Here is a 15,065-nt window from a genome sequence, read left to right on the forward strand (position 1 = left end):
ACTGATGTTTGAAAGGGATACACATCTAGGAATAAAAATGGAAAGATGGTTACACTGGAAGTATCATTATACCTAGTTGATTTTTGTGTATAGTTAGAATAGGAGTAGGATTAATTTAGTTAGGATGATAGGTGGATAGTTTATTTTTAACGGTTGATAGGCAAAACAAGAGAAGTAATTATCCCTATCGTGTACATAATCCAAGGGAATAGTCACCTCTCATTTCCTTTAACATATTTTTCCTTAATAAAATTTGCTGTCGTTGGCAGCATTTGACATTCACTAAAAGAGGCCAACTCTCTTTCAGATTTTGAATCCTTCGCTTGTATAAATAGCAAATCTTTTGGAAACTAGATCTTTATTATTGACAGATACAGTTAAAAAACTTTAGCCTAGATATGATACGAGTTTCAACTTCAAAGAATTTGATGAAAGCAACCTTTAGTGAAGAAATTGTTTTATATCAGCATAATGAAAGGTATCAATAACAAAATGAAGATTCTCTGTAGAACAAATGTTTCCAAAAAATCTATTATTGTCGTCCAGAGCCATCTTAAGGAAACAATGACTTCCTCCCTACTAAAGGAAAATCGCAGCGTTCAGAGGGATAATCCAAGGATACACTATATATTGAAGAATAAGAGGTCTCATCACGAGCCGACTTATCATGATCACAGATATCATAAAATTGCTGACTTTGCCAATACTGTCTACCACAACAGGGCAATGACTCAAGATTGTTGCAATCAAAAGACAAGGGTTCTCATCACGAGCCAGCTTGTTCAACAAAATTATGAGTCAAGTGAGTGACTGTGTCATAATTTGGCTACCAAACCAAGACATTGTTCTTTACGAATAAAAAGAAAATCAAAGCAGTAAGTGTAAATATGGATTTGTCTTTGAAAATTGTAGATCACCTTAAGTAGGATACAGGATCATTGCTGGGTAACAGGTAACCCTGTCGAGGCTATAAATGCCTGCTGGCAGCAGAGGCTCTACCTATGACAAATGAGCATATTTAAAAACTGGTTTACAGAGGAGACTTTATTTTATCTTTACAAAACCAAGCAATTGCTGATATAAATACAAGGACTAGCTTAAGAAAGCCAATAGTTGAAGAAGAGGAAGCTTGAAACAAAATATCATTAACAGGTTAGAGCATACTATGCTTTATCTTTCCATAATTAAGTTTAGATTTTCTGAAAAATTTCCCGTTTTGGAAGTTTGAAAAATTCAACAGCAAAACAGAGATAACTGGTTCTCCCAAGTGAATCGCCAATTGTTGTGACCAGCAACAACCCCCCCTCCTCATTTAAGTGTTATCCAAAATACTAAATGTGTGGGGACCCTTAGTTAAAATTTAGGAAAAGCAAGAGTAGGGCTTAGCTTTCTTTTCCTCAAAATAAAGTTACCATCTTAAGCTTAGGAAACTTCTTCGAATACTTAAAACCTAAAGTTTATGATGAGGGACAAATCTTTAAAAAGCATCGTATAAATGGTAGTAGAACCCCACCATACAAGTACAATCCTGGCATATGCAAAATTATGATATTAAAGCAACTATCGCGTCGCAATAAGCAAAGTTTATAAGGAAAAACTTCAAGATTTACCGATCTGCGATGACACTGATCGCAAGATCGCATATCGCAGCAAAACGGGTTAAATAAATTTGTCACACATAAACTTCTGCGATCTGCAATATTGTGATATTGCGATATCACGATTTGCGATATAGCGATTTGCGATGATGCGATCTGCGATATTGCGATTTGCGATGTTGCGATCTGCGATGTTGCGAAGCAAATCGCAAAATCGCTCCATCATAGATCGTTCGGGCACAATATTCAAAGAAAAGCCACTTGTCGTAAGCTGACACATAATTATGCGCTTTAAATGCTAATACAGGAGTTAGTTTCCAGTTATTAATAAAATATGGACGCGTGCTTCTCAAAGAATCATTTCACGTAAGGTGGTGTATTTGGTATGTCTGCGACATTAAGAACTCTCCCATCACCCATCTGAGTCATTCATTTCCATTTTACTTCTAAATTGTAGGAAAGAAGAACTGAGGACGATCCAAGGCAATACACAGATTGAAATGGGGAAGAAAAACAAGGCTCAGAGCTCCGAGGTGAAGGAAATGGCACCTTTATATACAGACACAACCTGTAATAGAGATGCAGGAATCTCAACATGGGAAGGCATGTATAGACTGCTCGAAGAAGAAAATCCCAGAATAATGAAGGTTACTGTTGTCGCAGGCTCACAGGGCTCTTCTGAAGCATCCCTAAAAGAGCTAGCATGCTCATTCCTACATCGGATAGCAGCGAGCCCCAAAATTCTCCCATATACAGACATGATCAAGTGGATACTTGATCACACAGAAATGAGAAATAGATAGTTCAAGATTCAAGGTCAAGGGCTCATCGAATCATTTGCTGCACAGCATATAAAGCTTAGGTATCATCTGCTTGAGCCACAGGAAACTTATAATATGCAATTCATAGAAAAATTTGTGGAGAACCCGAACTTGTTGGAGACTACCAAAGATTGGTCCAAGAAAGATGAACCGCTCAAGAAAGATAAACACGGTATGTATAGTACTGGTTCCCTTACTTCCCCATATTGTTTTGCTGCTGCCATGCTCTGTAGATTATTTGGAATGCTAGATATCAACAAATTTTCTTCCTAATGGTTAACATCAATAGATGCTGCCACAAATGCCACTATTGTAGATTGGGCTAAGATTTTATCGGATAACCTAATCACGACTATTGTCAGTTACCGGTCCAAAAGATCTACGTCTCAAAGGATTTATCCTCCTTTTTACCTAGCCACATATGTTATGGATTCAATTTGTTATGTGTCTAAATTCCATGTTATGGGTTGGAAGTGGAAAACTCAGGACCCCTTACCTATCCATGTCTATCATAAGATATTATGGGACCCTCAGTTCACTCCACATTTCTACCATATTTGTCACAGAATCATGCTGCCCTTGTATAGAATGTTGTATGATAAAGAACCCCTGAGGTGCTCACCCGAGGCACAGATAGATATCATCCCCATCGCAAGATGGTTCGGAGAAGAATTGTTTACTTATGTTAGAGTTTTTGGAAGCACTGTACCTCCTCATGTTCTACCTTTGTATATACCTGATAAGCTCCTAGCTCAAGAAATTGCATATCAAACCTGTTCAGAAGGCAGCCTAACTAAAGACCTAAAGGACAAAAAGAAGGCCATATGGCCACAGTTTCTTGTGGCTTGTGGGGCCTTTTCTTTGTTTGATGTAGGTCACGCTGTCACTGAAGTACAGAATATGACGTGTCTACAATTATTTAAATTCCCGGCAAGGCCATTTGACCCAAATGAGGTTGCCCAGAATTTCACAACTACGGTCAAGATAAAAGTGTTCTTTGGGAAAAAGGATTTATTTGATGATATATTCCAGAGTAAAAGCTCACTTCAAGAAATTTTGCGGGAAGCCCAATTGCAATTGTCTCCAGAAGATCTTCAGAAATTCATGGTATACAGGGAAAGAAGACTAGCCAGTGTTCCTTTAGAAAAGCTGCGATTGTCTGCCAGAGAACCGACTCCAAGCATTAGCCTCAGTGGGAATTCAAGCACTAATGGATCTAAGTCTAAATCTGTACAAGAAATCCCTGAACATTCTAAAAGATCCGGACACGACCAAGATAGGAGCGAAGAGTCAGCTAAAGACACCGCTCAGTCAATGGAAATTCCACAACAGCAGGTTATCGCCTCCCCGCAAAAAGATCCTCCCCCTCTCGTCATTGAAGCACCACCCGTCACGACAGAATTAGATAAGGAATGGGAAACCTTCAATGAACTGATCAATCTTGAAGGACAAGCCCCAAAAACTCCTGTAAGCAATATGCAGGTAGTACAGGAAGTGGTCCCAACCATAGTCAGCCATGTCTCAGAAACAGAACATATTCCTATCACGCCATCTTCTGAGCTTCTACTTAATGTAGAAGAGATTCCTCCTCTGGACATATTTTATAGTCCCTAGCATAAAGCAGTGGTAAGAAGACAGAGAAAGAATAGGAAGTTAGAAAATACACTCTCTCAAGATGCTGAGCAATTAGACGTCTTATGGAAATAGCCCGCCAATAATCCGACTGAAAACCTCACCAAACTTTCTCAGATCGCAGGAGCGTATGCCTCTGCGACTATTGACAAAGCATCAGAAGTACAACAATTGCTGAAAGAGCAAGAAGATCAAATACAGGTACTGCAACTTCAATTGCAACAAGCTAATGCTAATAATGAGGCACTCAAATAGCTTGAAAAGTTGCAGGAAGACTTCTAGCAAATGCAGATAAGTTATCAGAGAAGTTTGGACGAAAAAGGAAAACAGTTGCAGGATGTACAAGAGATGCATAGGGATGACCCTAAGCTTACAGATTTTGTTTCAAAATCTATTGCTTTGAATGAACAACCACTGCAGCAGCAAGAAATGTTGGGACAAAAGATGTCACAATGGAATGATTATTGTGAGATGAGCGATAAGATCACTAATCAAGTGGTTGACTTACGAAGTGAATATGATCTGATTGACAAGCGAGTGACTGAATACTTGGCTTGGCAGGATGAGGACGAGGGAAAAAGAGCAGGTGCACCCAGGATAAATGAGAATCATAAAGAACTTCTCTTTAACAAGTGGGATGATCAAATAAGGGAGGCAGAACAAGCGGCGGAAACAGCAGCCTCTACAGCAAGCATTCTCATTGACTGTGTAAATGAGAATTTACACAGAGCTAATCTAATAGCATAAACCACCCTAGGGTATCTACCAAACAAACTACAACTAGAGGCGGAATGGAAGCAGAGAGCGCAAGAAAAGGGAAAGGCAATTCAAACACTAAAGAGGTTAAATTGGGAATGTTACTGGACATACTTGGTGAAGCCGCATAGTCAGTGTATGACTGTGAACTGCATCATAAATGCGCCCGAAAAGGTGGTACCAGTACTCATCGATTCCGTTTTCTCAGCCCAGCTCAAAGAAGAAGTCAGCCAGCCGACTCTCCTTAAACCAATGATGAATACATGCAGTTTTAAAGACCAGATACAAAAGTAGTTTATTTCTGAAGTTAATTTTCTCTTTAGACTTTTCTTAGAAAAAGGGCGGTCATTTGAAAACCATATCCTGAATTTTTGTAAATAAACTATTATTAGAACTAGTATTAGTATTTAAACCCTTCTCATGCATTTAGAGAAGGGTCCAGAAATTTACCAAAAACTTGTCCTCAGAACATGCACTTTTGCACCCTCCGAGGAGGTTTTGATGAATGAATGGATCAATATTTGTTGATGTTTGCATTTGATATCTGCTACTGATGTTGCACTTTTGTACTCTTAGTAGATGTTAGAGCAAGGAGATATAAATCATTATTGGTTGAAGCTTATGAGTAGGACCAATCATAAATGGTACTTTTATCTCTTGACCATTTCTGCTTATATGTTAAAGTAATATATAGATTTTAGTTGTTTATATGTTATTGCATGAATGATTGAGTTACCATTTGGCACTTTTGTATGGTGGAGCTATTTATTTATGTTTAATGTATGAATAGCTTATTATGCGATATGTTGTTCACAACTGTTTTGCCTAACTTCTTATGCGAAATAGTTCATCTTAATTGATTTCCTTTCTTATAATCACTGAATGATCTTTATTACTAGTTGTTATATGAAACCTATTTAGATTGCATAATAGAAGAGTTACATCCCGGGTTAGCATAGATTAGATGTGTTGTTTTTATTAGATTACCATAGCATAGAATTAGATTAACGTTTGTAGTAGAATAGCTTAGATAGTTACTGTTAGATCAACAACATCCAATTCTACACAACACACCCACAGATTGGGAAACTGGTCCCATTATCCCCAGCCGGACCCGCTATACCAAACGGATAAGGAGCAGTCAACCAAGGTCCGGACCGGGCAAGTATCCCCCTTGTTGTTGACCCGATTTTCGGGCCTTCAATAGCAGATTACAAAGGAATGCTTACAAATGGCCCGGGGTCTATGCGATATGCAATTGCGATCAATCGCATACCAATATTGCGTCAGAGTAATACAACGGAGTGGGGCCGATATAAAGATGACTTGCGATAGTCGGACCCGATGGGGTTATAGATGATATTTAACATATTTTGAGATCCAGAAAACGACATTTTTCTGTGTATTTCGCATTTTCGCCAAATAAATGAAATACAAAGAAAATGTGCCCGATGTGATAAAACCGGACCCGATGGAACTTATAGATGAAAATATATAACATTTCAAGTCTGCCATAATGCCATTTTGCGGGATTTTCAGTGTTTTAATGTATTTTTACAAATACAAATGAAACTATGGAACAGGGGAACTTGCGACTTGTGATAGCGATTACAGGCGGACCTGATAGGAGTATAGAGAGGATTTAAGGATATTTGAAGTCCGATAAACGATAGTTTGGTGAATTTTCCGTGTTTTTAGTTTATTTCTCTATGTAAACAGAGAATGCTATTTTTGGGGATTTCAAAGGCCTGATGGTCCCTTCCATTGCAAAACAGGTGGCTACCTTCCCTGTAGACATTATGCCATGATTAGTTAACGCTCAGAGGGGATTTGAGCGGACAGAGGCTGGGAGCTAGAGAGCCCAGAATAGGAAACGAACAGACAATGCCGATTGGCTTAAAAGACACAGAGGACAGAAGGCAGAGACAAGCAGTGCTGAGACAAAGAGAAGAAAGAGACATAGAGTGAGAGAAAGAGTCTATGTACTCAGAGAGGCTTGAGGATTCAAGCAAAACTCCTACTATTTTGTATCTGTTGTGTTGAGACTCAATTTGAGCTCACATTTTGTAAAACTCTGCTCTTGAAGACATAATAGAGAGGTCAACACTGAAGGCGGGACCAGGAGACGTAGCCCAAGAGTTTTGGGTGAACTCCATATTAAAATTGTTGTGTTATGTGTGTTTGTCTATTAGGTTTCTCTAACTACTCATTGCCTATATTATTCACAATCTTATCGATCCGTTGCACTAAGTAATGTAGGTAAATCCATGCACATGAGTCTATAATACCTTAAAAGTAATCTAAGATCTTCATTTTTAGATCAAGTGGTATCAGAGCTTTAGGTTTGCTAAGGTTAGACAAGCTTGTGCTAGATTATTGAATGCTAACTAGGTCAAAGCTCAAACTAGGAGAAAGGGAACTTGTTGAGGCTAATACACAGATTGGAAGAGTCTACTCTCAGAGGAGAATGGTTGGAGAAGTCCCATTAGAATCAAAATCTTAGTTCATTGATAGTTTCATGACCATGAGAGCCATGGTGGAAGAAATGTAATAGGAATTTAAGAAGGATCGAGGTGAAAGCACCTCAACACCCGAACAAGGCAAAGGAATAGAGGAACCTCTTCTATTTTCCCATTCAGAAGGAAAAGGGAAAGGGGAAGAGACTCCTCCATCAACTCCTCCTTCTAGCCCTGAAAATAAATAGAAGAAAACATCTTTGATTAAATTAGATGTAAAGTTTGATTTGCCAATCTATGATGGAGAATTAAATGTAGAAAATCTAGATAACTAGATTAGACAGATTGATGTGTATTGTAGGGTGCAGAATGTTGATTCAAAAAGGAGAAAAATTCAGCTGGCTAGCCTTCACCTTGGAGGAACTACACTAGTGTGGTGGGAAGGTAGGACATAAGCTTGTTGGCATTATGATTCAGGTGTTGTCCTTGATGGCAACCCATTCAGGTGGTAGATCACTATTCTTGATGATCAGCTCTCTATTTTTAAGAAGGACGCAGGAAATCTGTTCAGAAAGTGCGTCCCCGCTGGTATACCATGCAGAACCCGCGTCCAGGGACGCAGGCCAGCCGTTCAGGGGGTGCGTCCACCCAGTGCACACATTTCAAGACAGAGAAAAGCACGAGGGGGTTTCTTGTGTGGTATCTAGCCGACGGTTTTGTGTTTCTATGGTGTCAGCTCGTGGTATTGTTCCATGTTTTGGGGAGGAGCTTGCCTATATAAAGCAAAGGAGTTCATTTGGATTAATCATCATCTTTGGTTGAATATCTTTTGGTGTGATCTAGTCCAGATCTATGAGGGCGAATCTTCTAATGGACTGTGATCTCTATGGCGCATGATCAGATCTGCAGATCTGACTGTTTGGGCTAGTTCTGAAGTCTTCATATCTTTTATATCTGAAGGGACGCAGGTTCAGTGAAGTGCAAGTGCGCCGAGACGCAGTACAGTAAGGGCTCAGGTGCGTCTCTGAAGCGAAAGACGCGGTGCGATAGTATTATTGGGTGCGTCTCTGAAGCAAAAGACGCGGCGCGATAGTATTGTTGGGTGCGCCGGTACGCAGAGCAGTTTAAAGGAACAGTGCGTCGGTACGCAGAGCAGCAGAAGGTAAAACTGCGTCCAGTCGCAGGACACAGAAAGAAAAATTGCGTCCCTGTTTTAAGATGATCTGTTGACTGTATTTTTCTGTTCATAAGGTGTTCTGGGTTAGTTCTGTGATTACTGATCTGATAACTGTAGTGGACTGTAACTGTTGTATACTTGTTGATCATTTGATTCTTCATGAAAAGAAGTAGGGGGTTGTAGCTCCCTTCCAGGAGAGACTGAAGAACGAGAGAGAGTTGTAGCTCTCTGCAGGTTGCAGCCTGCGTACTGGTAAAGGACTGCACCAGTACAAAATCATTGTAAAAGAATTTCTAAATTGAAAGAAGATAGAGACATATTGCAGCAGGTGGTTTTCTCCCACATTGGGTTTCCACCTTACATCTTGTGTTCTTTGGTGTGACTGTCTATTTTCTTTGTTCATGCTCATTATTTTATGGTACTGATATGCAAGAATAATTCAAAAGATCAAATAAGGAAGATTTGTTAAATTGCTAGATAATACTGATTCACCCCCCCTCTCAGTATTATTTCCAACAATTGGTATCAGAGCAGGTCCTTCAGAAAAGCTTGATCGCTTGAAGGTAGATCGTTCATCATGAGCAACTACGAGAGAGAAGCATCAATCAGGCCACCGGTTTTTGATGGGACAAACTTCAATTATTGGAAGGTAAGAGTTACTGCATATCTTCAATCTCTTGGTACAGAAGTTTGGGACATTGTAGAAACAGGCTATGCTTTTCCTTCAGCCACTCCTACAGATCCAGCTGAGAAAAAGAAGTATGAAACAAATGCAAAAGCAGTCAGTACTCTATTAGGAAGTATATCCCAAACAGAATTCATGAAGGTAATGCACTTCAAATCAGCAAAAGAAATATGGGACAAAATGATCACGAGCTATGAAGGAGATGAACAGGTAAAAGAAGCTAAACTTCAAACTCTCAGGATTCAATATGAGACTCTCAAGATGTATAATGATGAAAGTGTGGCTAATTATTTTCTTCGGGTAGATGAGATTGTTAATTGTATGAAAAATTTGGGTGAAGAAGTAAAAGAGTCTATAGTAGTTCAAAAGATTCTAAGATCATTATCCCCCAAGTTTGAATCTAAAGTATCTGCAATAGAAGAAAAAGAAAATCTCCGTGTTCTCACTATGTCTCAGCTACATGGAATTCTAACTGCTTATGAAATGAGAAAGGGAGGTCCATCAGACAGAAGGGAGGCTGCTTTTAAGGCATCAGGCAAAGAAGATCACTATGAAGCAAGCCATGTTCCAGAAGAAGAGGAAGAAGAATCAAATTTTGTCAGAAATCTTCAAAGGGGTTCTGGAAGGTTCAGAGGTAAGCTACCTTTCAAATGCTTTGCTTGTGGAAGAGTAGGTCATTATGCTGCAAAATGTCCTTATAAGGATAAAGGAAAGGAACCAGCTAGATGGAACAAGAAACAAAGTGCAAATAAGAAAAGCTACTACACCCATGAAGATAGTGATGGCTTATCAAACAGTGATGAAGATGAACAAGGTAATAAATATAGGTTGTTAATGGCATTTGAAGATGATGATTATGAGGATGCTGTAGATGTGGATAACCTTTATGATGAAATTACTAGACTCAAGAGATGTATAGAAGAAAAGAACATGATCATTGATACTCTACAATTTCAAATTGATGAAAAGGAAAAACATCTTGAAAAATTAGAAGGTGAAATTGTTGGTCTTAGAAAAGAAATTGAGAAAACAAAAGCTATTAATCTCAAGTTTGTCAAAGGATCTGAAACTTTGGATGAGATTATCAGTGTGCAGCGGTCTCCACTAAATAAGACAGGTCTGGGCTATAATGGAGAAACTTCTCAAGCATCCACTTCAAAAAGTTATCTTGATGCAGCAAGAAGAAATGAGCAAAAGCACAATGAAGATCATCAGGTAAAGCAGGGACAAACTTCAAACAGAAACTATCAGGGGCAATCCAGCTTAAGGGTGAACAAAAGCCACAACCAGCCACAGGTAAAATCTTCCCAGTTTGGTTCAAGAATAGATGAAAATAGAAATTACAATCAGTTGGCTGGTAGATTCAATAACCGCAGAAGCTTCTTCAATGGACAATGCTTTTCTTGCCATAACTTTGGTCACAAAGCAGCTCAATGTGTTGCGTATAAAACAATCATGACTAGGGAAGCTCAAAAACAAAGAAGTATGACAGGGATTACAAAAAAGACCTATAACAACTTTTCGGCTCTTGAAAATGAAGTTGAATGTTCTATTTGCAATAATTTTGGTCATGAAGACTTTGAATGCAGAAGCAGGTTTCAGGAAAGAAAGGAACAAGAGCGGAAAAAGGAACAAGCCTCAGGAACCAAAACATGGAGAATAAAGGAACCTCAAACAGAAAGATGTGGGATAGCATTTTATGCAGAAGGACAGGAAAATCTATGGTACATTGACAGTGGATGTTCGAAGCATATGACAGGTGATAAAGAAAAACTTGAGTCTTATTCTATTTTAGAAAAGGGAAAGAAAGTCTCTTTTGGAAATGATACTCCTGCAACTATAAAAGGAAAAGGTATTGCTCCTTTAAAAGAAGATGTTAAGGCTGGAAATGTTTTGTTTGTTGATGGATTGAAGCATAATCTACTAAGTGTCAGCCAGATGTGTGATCAAAGAACCGAGGTTATATTCAGATCAAATGGATGTCTTGTTCGTGATCTTGATACAGGAAAAACAGTTCTCAAAGGGAAAAGAACTCCAAATAATCTATACATATTTGAAGAAGGACAACAACAATGCTATCTAAGCAAGGATGAAGAGCACTGGTTATGGCATCGAAGGTTGGGACATCTAAGCTTCTCACAAATAAGGAAAGCATGCAAATATCAGGCAGTTCGCGATCTTCCAGATATCAAAATTCCTGACAACACCATATGCAGATCATGTCAGTTTGGAAAACAAACCAGGACTAACTTTCCAGAGAAAGAAGGATCAGCTAGCATGCCTCTTGAGCTAGTACATACAGATGTATGTGGACCATTCAGGAAAAGAACACCTAGAGGAGAGGAATACTTGATATTATTTATTGACGATTTCTCCAGGTTTGTTTGGTTAGGACTTATGAAGCACAAAGATGAAGCATTCGAAAAATTCAAATCCTTCAAAGCCTTGGTTGAAAATGAATCAGGTCACAAAATTAAGTGCCTCAGATCCGACAGAGGTGGGGAATTTACTTCAAATGAATTTTTCGATTTCTGTGATGAACATGGGATAAGGAGAGAATTCTCTACAGCTAGAACTCCTCAGCAAAATGGAGTTGTTGAAAGAATGAACAGAACAATCCAACAAATGGCTCGTGCTATGCTTGATGAATCAGGAACTCCCGCAACTTTCTGGGGTGAAGCTGCACATGCTGCGGTTATTATTCTCAACAAGACAAATGTCCGGGTGAACAGCACTCAAACTCCTCATGAGCTCTGGAGTGGTAAAACTCCTTCGGTAAAGCACTTCAAAATCTTTGGGAGCAAATGCTATATCAAGAATACTGAAGAGCAGCTTGGCAAACTTGATCCTAGAGCAGATGAAGGCATTCTTCTTGGCTATTCTCCACATAGCAAAGCATACAAATGCTACAATAAAAGACTTGGCAGAATTGTTGACAGCATTGATGTAGTGGTTGATGAGAAGGGATACATTCCTAGGCAAATACATCGTGAAGACATCGAAGAAGATGAAAGCTACCCTCAAAAACAGAATGATGAAGAAGAAGAACCTCAAGAAGAATCTCAAGAAGAACCTCATGAAGACGCAGAAGAACGAACAAGAATAGAAGAAAAGACTCCATCCAGATATGTTCAGAAGAACCATCCAGAATCTCAGATCATGGGACAGAAAGAAGCAGGTATACAAACTAGAAGAACAGTTGCAGAAGCTTCAAGCTATTTGGCATTACTCTCCTCTACTGAACCACAAAATGTGAAAGAGGCATGCAAAGATGAATGTTGGGTGAAAGCAATGGATGAAGAACTTGAGCAAATCGAAAAGAACAACACTTGGGAGCTGGTTCCTAGACCAAAGGATAAGAATGTTATCGGAACAAAATGGGTCTTCAAAAATAAATTGAATGAAAATGGAGAAGTAATTAGAAACAAAGCCAGACTTGTTTGTAAAGGGTATGCGCAGCAAGAAGGAATAGACTTTGAAGAAACTTTTGCTCCTGTTGCAAGACTTGAGGCCATCCGAATGTTCCTTGCTCTCTCAAGTTTTCAGAACTTCAAAGTATTTCAAATGGACGTAAAATCAGCCTTTCTGAATGGAGACTTGGAAGAAGAAGTGTACATTGAACAGCCAGATGGGTTCATTCTTGGAAATGATCCAAATCTTGTATGCCGATTGAAAAAGGCTCTCTATGGTCTCAAACAAGCCCAAGGGCTTGGTACTACCGGTTGGACAAATATCTTCATCAACAAGGTTTTTCAAAAGGTTCAGCAGATAGCAATCTGTATATAAAAGTTGAAAATGACAAATTGCTAATACTTGTTGTGTATGTAGATGACATTATTTTTGGCAGCAATGAAGAAGCTATGAGTCAAAGCTTTGCCTCGGTCATGCAGAAAGAATTTGAAATGTCCTTGCTAGGAGAACTGACATACTTCCTTGGTTTGCAAATCCAACAAAAGGAAGGAGGAATCCTTTTATCTCAAACCAAGTATCTCAAGCAGATTTTGAAGAAATATGGCATGGAAGATGCAAAACCAGTATGTACACCCATGGTCACAGGATGTAGTCTCAGTGCAAATGATGAATCTGCAGCAGTACATCAACCAACCTACAGATCTATGATTGGAAGTTTACTATATTTGACAGGTACCCGACCAGACATCATGCATGCAGTTGGAATAGTTGGAAGATTTCAGGCAAATCCGAAGGAGACTCATCTTCAGGCAGTGAAGAGAATTTTCAAATATCTTCAAGGGACTCAAAATTATGGCTTATGGTATCCTAGAGATACAGATCTCACTCTTCATGCTTATACAGATGCAGATTGGGCCAGAAGCGTGGATGACAGGAAAAGCACAAGTGGTGGTGCGTTCTTTATGGGTTCCAGACTGGTATCTTGGTTCAGCAAGAAACAGAGTTCAATTGCCTTGTCTACAGCTGAAGCGGAATATGTTGCTGCTGCATCTTGTTGCACCCAACTCCTTTGGATGATGCAGACCTTGCAGGATTATCAAATCACTTGTACACCTCCAATCCCTATCTTATGTGACAACACAAGTGCAATCAGCATCTCAAAGAATCCGGTTATGCATTCAAAAACCAAGCACATACCAATCAAGTACCATTTTCTCCGGGAACAAGTACTTGAACAGAAGGTCAAGTTGGAGTATGTTCCTTCTAAGGAACAAGTTGCTGATATTTTCACCAAACCGTTGCCCAGGGACACTTTTGAATACCTCAGGCAAAAACTGGGGGTTGTTGATGCATCATCTTGTTGAACCTCTTCTTATTGGTGGTGCAGGCTCAGGGGGAGCACATAATGCATTGTTGGCATTATGAAGAAGGAGCTCTTGGAAATAGCTGCAATATGTCTCTATCTCTTTCATGGTGGATTTCTGGTTATTTGCAGATCTGGAGGAGCATGAGCGTAGGGGGAGCATACCCTTTGCCCTTGATGTCAAAGGGGGAGAATGAAGCTGAAGATCATGAGGTTGCCATCAAGTCCAAAGGGGGAGATTGTTGGCATTATGATTCAGGTGTTGTCCTTGATGGCAACCCATTCAGGTGGTAGATCATTATTCTTGATGATCAGCTCTCTATTTTTAAGAAGGACGCAGGAAATCTGTTCAGAAAGTGCGTCCCCGCAGGTATACCATGCAGAACCCGCGTCCAAGGACGCAGGCCAGCCGTTCAGGGGGTGCGTCCACCCAGTGCACACATTTCAAGACAGAGAAAAGCACGAGGGGGTTTCTTGTGTGGTATCTAGCCGACGGTTTTGTGTTTCTATGGTGTCGGCTCGTGGTATTGTTCCATGTTTTGGGGAGGAGCTTGCTTATATAAAGCAAAGGAGTTCATTTGGATTAATCATCATCTTTGGTTGAATATCTTTTGGTGTGATCTAGTCCAGATCTATGAGGGCGAATCTTCTAATGGACTGTGATCTCTATGGCGCATGATCAGATCTGCAGATCTGACTGTTTGGGCTAGTTCTGAAGTCTTCATATCTTTTATATCTGAAGGGACGCAGGTTCAGTGAAGTGCAAGTGCGCCGAGACGCAGTACAGTAAGGGCTCAGGTGCGTCTCTGAAGCGAAAGACGCGGCGCGATAGTATTATTGGGTGCGTCTCTGAAGCAAAAGACGCGGCGCGATAGTATTGTTGGGTGCGCCGGTACGCAGAGCAGTTTAAAGGAACAGTGCGTCGGTACGCAGAGCAGCAGAAGGTAAAACTGCGTCCAGTCGCAGGCCACAGAAAGAAAAATTGCGTCCCTGTCTTAAGATGATCTGTTGACTGTATTTTTCTGTTCATAAGGTATTCTGGGTTAGTTCTGTGATTACTGATCTGATAACTGTAGTGGACTGTAACTGTTGTATACTTGTTGATCATTTGATTCTTCATGAAAAGAAGTAGGGGGTTGTAGCTCCCTTCCAGGAGAGACTGGAGA

Source organism: Pinus tabuliformis, chromosome 4_2 (assembly GCF_031772625.1).
Source record: "Pinus tabuliformis cultivar Carrire ecotype Pingquan chromosome 4_2, CPIR1, whole genome shotgun sequence".
Taxonomy (NCBI): Eukaryota; Viridiplantae; Streptophyta; class Pinopsida; order Pinales; family Pinaceae; genus Pinus; species Pinus tabuliformis.